Below are 9,335 nucleotides of genomic sequence, written 5' to 3'. Positions count from 1 at the left end.
CTTAAGCGCAAACATATTGTTGACAATTAATATGCTCCCATTTTAGTACCAATTATTTAAAATTGATTTGACCAGAATACACATTCCATCCACAGTTAAAATAAAATACTATAAAATATTAGAGAGGGGGGAGAGGGCGAGAGAAAACACACGGTGACAGACCAGACTCCTAGCCCCTAGCTCATGGTATACATCTGGAATAAAACCAAACTTTACTAACAACTATGGAATACAACTCAGATTCACCTTAAATAAGCATACGATGATGTGACCTGTTAGTAAGTCTTTCTGTTATGGTAGGGAGAAGAACATGTGCAAGCTATACTATAAGGGATGTGGTGCAGCTCGACCAGTGGTAGGGTATTGGGTCATCAGGGCGAGAAGGTAACCAGTAATCATGCAATAGTCAAGTTACTTTCACACAACTTTATTCATAACATGATACATACATACATACAATCTAGCAGTCAATGCCCTGTCAGCCTACCACCTGATGGGGCACGTATGAACTGCGACTGTTGACAACACCACCACAGCCGACAGGCGTGGCCAGCTGTATAAGCGACTGATGACCCCCACATGTGGAAACAGCGGATGCAGGAATGATTGTACAATGCGGGGGACGGAGTGCATGTTCTTGTACTCTAATTCTACATCTATACTCTGCAAACCATTGTAAAGTGCATGGCAGAGGGTACATCCCTTTGTACTAGTTATTACGTTTTTCTCCCGTTCCATTCGCATATTGAGCGTGGGAAGAATGACTGACTGAATGCCTCTGAACACGCTGTATTTATTCTCATCTTGTCCACATGATCCCTATGTTAGCGATTTGCAGGTGGTTGTAGTCTATTACTAGGGTCATCATTTAAAGCCGGTTCTTGGAACTGTTGCAGACTTTCTCGCAATAGTTTTAAATCTTCAAGAGTCAGCCAGTGCAGTTTCTTCAGTATCTTTCCCACAGATCAAACAATCCTGTAACCATATGTTCTGCCCTTCTCTGTATACATTCAGTATCCCCTGTTAGTCTTATTTGGTAAGGATCCCACACACTTGAGCAATATTCAGAATGGGTCACACAAGTGCTTTGTACACAATTTCTTTTGTAGACTGACTGCACTTGTATTTCACCAATTAACTGACGTCTCCCACTTGTTTTACCCACAACAGAACCTATGTGATCATTCCATTTCATATCACTACTAAGTGTCACAGCCAGCTATTTGAATGAGCTGGCCAATTCCTAAGGTGACTTAATGGTGTTATAGTTATAGAACACTACGTTTTTTCATTTTATGAAGTGCACAATTTTACATTTTTGAACATTTAAAGCAAGTCTTCACACCATTTTGAAATCTTATCATGATCTGACTGAATATTTATGCAGGACAGCACTTCATTATAGACAACTGCAGCATCTGTAAAAAGTCTGAGGTTAATGTTAATACAGGGTTATTACAAATGATTGAAGCAATTTCACAGCTCTACAATAACTTTATTATTTGAGATATTTCCACAATGCTTTGCACACACACATAAAAACTCAAAGTTTTTTTAGGCATTCACAAATGTTCGATATGTGCCCCTTTAGTGATTCGGCAGACATCAAGCCGATAATCAAGTTCCTCCCACACTCGATGCAGCATGTCCCCATCAATGAGTTCGAAAGCATCGTTGATGCGAGCTCGCAGTTCTGGCACGTTTCTTGGTAGAGGAGGTTTAAACACTGAATCTTTCACATAACCCCACAGAAAGAAATCGCATGGGATTAAGTCGGGAGAGTGTGGCCATGACATGAATTGCCGATCATGATCTCCACCATGACCGATCCATCGGTTTTCCAATCTCCTGTTTAAGAAATGCCGAACATCATGATGGAAGTGCGGTGGAGCACCATCCTGTTGAAAGATGAAGTCGGCGCTGTCGGTCTCCAGTTGTGGCATGAGCCAATTTTCCAGCATGTCCAGATAAACATGTCCTGTAACGTTTTTTTCGCAGAAGAAAAAGGGGCCATAAACTTTAAACTGGGAGATTGCACAGAACACGTTAACTTTTGGTGAATTGCAAATTTGCTGCATGAATGCGTGATGATTCTCTACCGCTTGCACATTGTGTCTGTTCACTTCACCATTAAGAAAAAATGTTGCTTCATCACTGAAAACAAGTTTTGCACTGAACGCATCCTCTTCCATGAGCTGTTGCAACCGCGCCGAAAATTCAAAGCGTTTGACTTTGTCATCGGGTGTAGGGGTTGTAGCAAATGTAAACGGTAAGGCTTCTGCTTTAGCCTTTTCCGTAAGATTTTCCAAACCGTCGGCTGTGGTACGTTTAGCTCCCTGCTTGCTTTATTCGTCGACTTCCGCGGGCTATGCGTGAAACTTGCCCACACGCGTTCAACCGTTTCTTCGCTCGCTGCAGGCCGGCCCGTTGATTTCCCCTTACAGAGGCATCCAGAAGCTTTAAACTGGGCATACCATCACCGAATGGAGTTAGCAGTTGGTGGATCTTTGTTGAACTTCGTCCTGAAGTGTTGTTGCACTGTTATGACTGACTGATGTGAGTGCATTTCAAGCACGACATATGCTTTCTCAGCTCCTGTCACCATTTTGTCTCACTGCGCTCTCGAGCGCTCTGGCGGCTGAAACCTGAAGTGCGGCTTCAGCCGAACAAAACTTTATGAGTTTTTCTACGTATCTGTAGTGTGTCGTGACCATATGTCAATGAATGGAGCTACAGTGAATTTATGAAATCGCTTCAATCCCTGTACCATCTGCAAGGTCATTAATATACAACATGAACAGCAAGGGTCCCAACACACTTCCCTGGGGCACACTCGAAATTACTTCTACATCTGACGATGGCTTTCCATCCAAGATAACATGCTGTGTCCTTCCTACTGAAAGGTTCTCAATCCAACTTCACTTGATACCCCATACGATCATACTTTTGACCATAAGTGTAGATGTGGTACTGACTCAAATGCTTCTTGGAAATCAAGAAATACTGCATCTATCTGCCTGCCTTAATCCATAGCTTTCAATATGTCATGTGAGAAAAATGTGAGTTGGACTTCAGATGATTGATGTTTTCAGAATTAATGCTGGTTGCACGGAGAAGATCATTCTGTTTCAGGTATCTCATTATGTTTGAACTCAAAGAGTACATCCTAAGATTCTGCAACAAATTGATGTCAAGGATATTACATGGTAGTTTTGTTGATCACCTCTACTACCCTTACTGTAGGAAAGAGTGACCTGTGTTTTTTTTTTCTCTCCAAGAATTGGGCACGAGTTTTTGTTCAAGAGATCTACGACAGATTACAGTAAGAAGAGGGGGCTAACCCAGCTGCAAATACAGTATAGATTTTGAACAATGTCAGCTGTTTCTAAACACCACTGACACTATTATTATTTCATTCATTGTTTCAGTGGTATGAGGATTAAATTGGGGCAGTTCTCCTGCGTTTTCCTCTGTGAAGGGATATTTGAAAATGGAGTTAAGCATTTCAGCTTTGCTTTGCTACCCTCAATTTCAGTTCCTGCCTCATTCGCTAGGGATTGGACACCAACTTTAGAGCCACTAACAGCCTTTACATATGACCAGAATTTCTTTGGGTTTTGAGAAATATTACTTGACAGTACTGAGTCATAGAAGGCATCACACATTACTCTATTAGCAGCCAAATCCGTTTCTTTCATTCAGCATCTTTCTATTCACAGCCCTATGCTTTGTTTTATGCCTCTTATGCAGTAATCTCTGTTTCTTTAGAAGTTTCTTTACAGAGACTGTTATCCAATGCATGGTCAATTATTCTTTTAAACTTGAGCCACAGCTACTCTACGTGGTCCTGCCCTGTCCTGAAAGTATCAAGTTCTTCATTGAGACATAACACTACTGATTTTTTTTACCTCATTTACTGAACGTATATATCTTTCTGCTTGTTTTAGTTATGCTCTGTACTTTGGTAATCATTGTTGTCACAACTGCATGATTGTCACTAATAGCAGTTTTGACTGGACATTCTCAAAGAGATCAGGTCTATTTGGTGCCATTAGATCCAATCTACTGCCATCATGAGTGGGGTTTCGAACTACTTGTTCTGGGTAGTTTTCAGAGAAGGCATTTAGCAGTCATTTACAGGATATCTTGTTACACCGACCACTGACAAAACTGTAATTTTCCCAATTAACTGTTGGATGATTAAAGTCTCCACCAACGATTACAGTATGATTGGGGAACATACATACAAGTGAACTGAGGGTTTCTATGAAGCTTTCGGTTACATCAGGAGGTGAGTCTGGTGGGTGATAGAAGGATCCAGTTACATTTTATGCCCACACCAGATACTGAGTCTTGCCCAATGAATCTCACATGCTGCTTCAATTTCTGTTTCTGTGGATTTGAGTTTCTGGTTTACTGTGACAAATACAACACAAAAATTTCTCATTACCTATCACTTTGATATACACTTAAATTTTCCATAAAAATCTCACAGGTTTCACTTCCAGGTTTCAACCAGTTTTCTATACCTAGTATTATGTGAGCTTCAGTTTTTCAGCAGAGCTTCAAACTCTGGCACTTCACAGAGAATGCTTCGGTAGCTAACTATTAGGCCTTTAATACTCTCCCCTGTGGGAGGCATTTCTTTTGATATTCCACTTATACTTCTGGGTTTCCTACAGCTGTCGTTTTATGGATTGGATGGAGAGTCACCTAACCTAAGAGAACCCCTACCTGAGTAGCATTCACTGACGTGTAGTGCAAACCTGACCCATTTTGGAAGATCCTACAGTCCTCAACTTCCACGTCCACTTGACTAAGAACCAAAGGGCCACAATCAGTTCTGGGAACAATGCTGCAAATTGTGAGCTTCATTGAAACTCCATGCACAAGGCTGGTCTTCACAACATTCTCTGCCAGTCACTGGAATGACCCAAGTATCACCTCTGAGCCCAGATGACGGGCATCATTTGTTCCAATGTGTGCCACAATCTGCAGTTGCCTGCACCATGTTCCCTCAATGACTTCCTGAATAACCTCTTCGACTTTTTGAATGAGGACCCCAGGCATGCAACATGAGTGCATCTGGTGTCCTTTGTTGCTACTTCCCTAAGGGATACCATCATTCACTGTATATCTGAACTGCCTATGATTAATAGACCCCTACCCTTTTGTGTTTGCCTTGTCTTGACACCAGACAAAACAGGTTTTCTTAAAACAGGTGAAGTGAGTCCCATTGGTTCAATTTCAGTTTCAGTGAAACAGAGCAACAAACTCATTGGTTAGGGGGATTTTTACAACATTCTATGTCCTGCCCGATCCCCATCCACCCCGTACACGATACCTACTTCTACCACTGAAATGCCACTCTCAGTCAAGTGGACCGATAATGTAAGATTCTTTACTTCCTGCACAGGAGACAGGATCCACAGGAGCATATAGAACACGAGGTACCACCAATATTGGTACCACAGGTACATAACACTCAGGAGCTCTTCCAACACACCGATTCACTTTGGTGTTCACATACCTTACAACTGTAACGGAGTACTAGCTTGCTAAGGGGCTCAAGTTGACCAGCAACACCATTCACACCACCTTGCACAACCTCCAGTTCACCGCCCACATTGACGATCCAAACAAACTACCGCTGGTTGTAGTCACTGCAAATTGTGATGTCTTACTCGACTTCCAACCCACTTTGCAGCCAAAGATGACAGAAGATCTAAACTGACACACACACCCTGACCATCATCTACTCTCTGATGGTTTATGCACAACACGTTTGCAAATGTTATAGTAAAACAAAATAATATTAAATTCAATGGCATATTCCAACAGGAACCATCTTTCATAGTTTTAATCTGTCTGGTGAAAGTTGTTTCTTTTGTTAAGTCCCACATAAACAAAGTGCATCTGATAGTATCAAAGATTGGACATGTGGGTAATGCTGCAATGCAACAATCAGCAATACTCTCAATAATGATCACAATTTGGATTAATAAATATTACAACTCCAACAGATTTTTTGAATTGTTAACTATACAGTTTGTGTGCACTGAGTTCCCTTCATTATTTACCCACCATAATCTGTTGAAAAGGTTTCTCCATTTATAAAGACTGAAATATTGTTTACCTAAACACAGTTGAGTTCAGATGTATTACTTGTGTGAAATGTTTGTGCTATTGCTGGACACTTGGTGAATTGGGCCTCGCAACAGGTAAACACGCTGCCGTCTATACAGCCAAACGGATACCATTCTTACATTTTATATAGACCTCAACCCCTATAGATAAAGTAATAACATAATTTGATGTTAAGCATTCCCAGAAAGAAAGGTGAATCTATTTACAAAATGTTATGAGGTCAGACGATTACTCACTAACAGAAATAATGAGAAGTGGATAGCCATATGATGATGTTGCATAGACATGAAACTTTCATTCTTTACCAAGGTATGCAAAATGTGTCTTTCTTTGAGTGTGTAACTAAAGGTGAGACTGCTGAACAGGGTTATCAGATCAGTAGAATTCGGACTTCTGTAGATGTATTTATTGTATGGCAAACGTTTATTTTAGAAAAAAGTTTCCGAAACAAAAGAATAGCTATACATACATTACTAAGCTACTAAATATCAACACTTCGAACACAGGTCTCCTGCATAATACAATACAAATGATAATAGCTACACATGAATATCAACGTTTTTTTTTTATAAAGTTTGTCACCCCCACTTGTCACTGTTAGGAAATCTTCAAAAAGATCCTTGCAAGTACCTGTGTGACATGCTGATGCAACATTAGCAACTGCCTGTCATCCAACCCTAGTCACAAGATTTGCTTCACTTGTGGAAAGTGACTCGACTTCTTCCATGGCCCATTCTGATGTTTTGTTTCATTTTGTTTTGTTTTAGGGCATAAAAACAGCTATGGTAATATGCACCCATATCTCAACCATTCAACACTAAGACGAAAAAGGAGTTAAAAGTGACCACACGTTAAGGCCAATCAACAGAAGGAAAGATAGCTGAAAACAGGGACATGCGACCTATCTAAAACGGTCTATTCACAGCGAGATGACAGAGGTGGACAGCCAATCCGCTGGGAGAGGTTTAATTCCCCGGAGCTTGTTCCCATGAAGAAAAGACCAATGGTGATGTCAAAGTGATGCCATCTGCTGACAGACGGCAGCACAGAGATGATCAGAAGGAAAGGAAGAACTAGTGGATCAAGGTAGGACGACTGCAACCTTGGCAGCAACATCAGCAGCCTCATTTCCTTCAGACCAATGTGACCGGGACTCACATAAACATCACAGTGGTTCCATCAAAATAAGAAAGTGCAAGCTTTCTTTGATCCATTGCATTAAGTGATGGACTGTGTACAGCACACAGGGGCTCTGAAGAGCAATGAGAGAGTTGGAGCAAATGAAACACCTATCTTGCTGGACTTATTGCAAGGCCTCATACAGGGGAAAGAGGTCTGCTGTAAATACGGAGCAGTATTCCGGAAACTAATCCCGAAAATCGTCAGTGCTAAAGATGAAGGTACACCGGACACCATGGTCAGTCTGAGAGCGACTGGTGTACACAAAGGTACAATTGCGAAGTTCCATGCAAAGTTTGAAAAACTTACAGCGATAGATCGAGTCTGGAATAGTGTCCTTAGTGAGGGAATGAAGCCCAAGTTGGACACCGGCCACTGCACAGAGCCAAGGTGGTGAAGGGTTCACATCCACTGGGAAGCTGGCAGGTACAGTGAAGTTAAGCTGCCAAGAGTAATAGCCAAAAGAGAACCACAGGAGGTAACAGAGATGAGGAACGTGCCCCTTGCTGGCAGTCCAAGGAGTCGAAGTAGGAGGCACAGGATGGGTGGCCAGGCATGGCAAACAAACTACATATGTATCCACTGAGGAGACTATCGAGTAGGTATGACAGCAGTAGTCCTGCAGCTTCTGCATACAGACTCTCACTGGGCTAGTGTAAAAGGCACCACTGGCTAAACGGACACAATGATGGTGGATTGTATTTAGACAGTGTAATATGGGTGGAGATGCAGATGCATAAACAAAACACCCGTATTCTAGTTTCGAACAGACAAGGGATCAATGCACAAGAAGGAGGGTGGTCATATCCGCTCCCCACAAAATACAAATGAGGACACGTAGGACATTAAGGGATCAGGTACAGTGGGTGGCCAGTAAGACACGTGGGCGGACCAAGCAAGTTTCCTATCACGCATAAGTGTCAGGAATTTTGTAATTTCAGTGAACAGAAGATGAACACGCCCAAGATGTTAAGACTGTGGAAGAAACCTACTGCGCCGCCAGAAATTCATACAAAATGTTTTGTCACTGGAAAAGTGAAAGTCACTGTCGGTGCTCCAAGAGTTAAGACATTCAAGACATCACTGAAGACACTGCTCAAGGAGACAAGTCAATGGAGAGCTGCAACAGACCACAAAATTATCAACAAAAAGGGCGTCAGAGATGCCTGGCGGGAGGCAAACCATAAGAGGGTTAATGGTGATAGCAAAGAAGACAACACTCACGATGGAATCCTGAGGCACACCGTTTTCCTGGGTAAAGGCTTCTGGCAAGGCAAAAGACATGACCACAGTCTGGTACTTCCGCAGAAAACCATTTGTGACATGGTCTGACAAAGGGACAAGACAGTCAACTGCAGAATGGCACACCCAAAATCCACACTGTGCAGTGATTAGTAAATTGCAAGATTTGAGCCACCATACTAGCCGGGCACGAATCTTACATTCCATCACAGCAAACACAGCTGATGAGAGAAATGGAGCGGTAGCTACAAGAAAGGTGTTTGTCCTTAGCAGGCTTAGGTATGGTTATGGCACTGGCCTCACGCCAGTGACTGGGAAACATCCTCTTCCCAGATGCGACTGTATGTGTGAAGGAGAAGTGCCTGCCCACAAGAGAAAGATGCTGCAACATCTGGATGAACATCGTCCGGCCCTGGGGTAGAGGATCGGGATGAAGTGAGCATGATTTAGCTCCCTCATAGTAAAAGCGGCATTTTAGCACTCACGAATCTGAGAGGAGAAGGGTATTGCCCGAGCCGCCTCCACTCGTTTCCTATGGTGGAAGGCAGGGTGATAATGGGTGGAGCTCGAAATCTCTGCAAAATAACAGCCCAAGGTGTTGGAGATAGCAATAGGGTCCACTATGACACCATATGCTATGGTCAGGCCAGAAATTGGTAAATGAACCCTGGTCCCAGAGAGCCATCAGAGACTACATCATGCAACAGAAGCAGCAGCAGAACAGTTAAAAGAACTAGTATATGAAATCCAGCTAGCTTTTTTGCTAT

The sequence above is a fragment of the Schistocerca serialis genome, chromosome 4, assembly GCF_023864345.2.
Source record: "Schistocerca serialis cubense isolate TAMUIC-IGC-003099 chromosome 4, iqSchSeri2.2, whole genome shotgun sequence".
NCBI lineage: Eukaryota > Metazoa > Arthropoda > Insecta > Orthoptera > Acrididae > Schistocerca > Schistocerca serialis.
The sequence above is the reverse complement of the archived record's forward strand: the minus strand, read 5'-3'. Positions refer to the sequence as shown.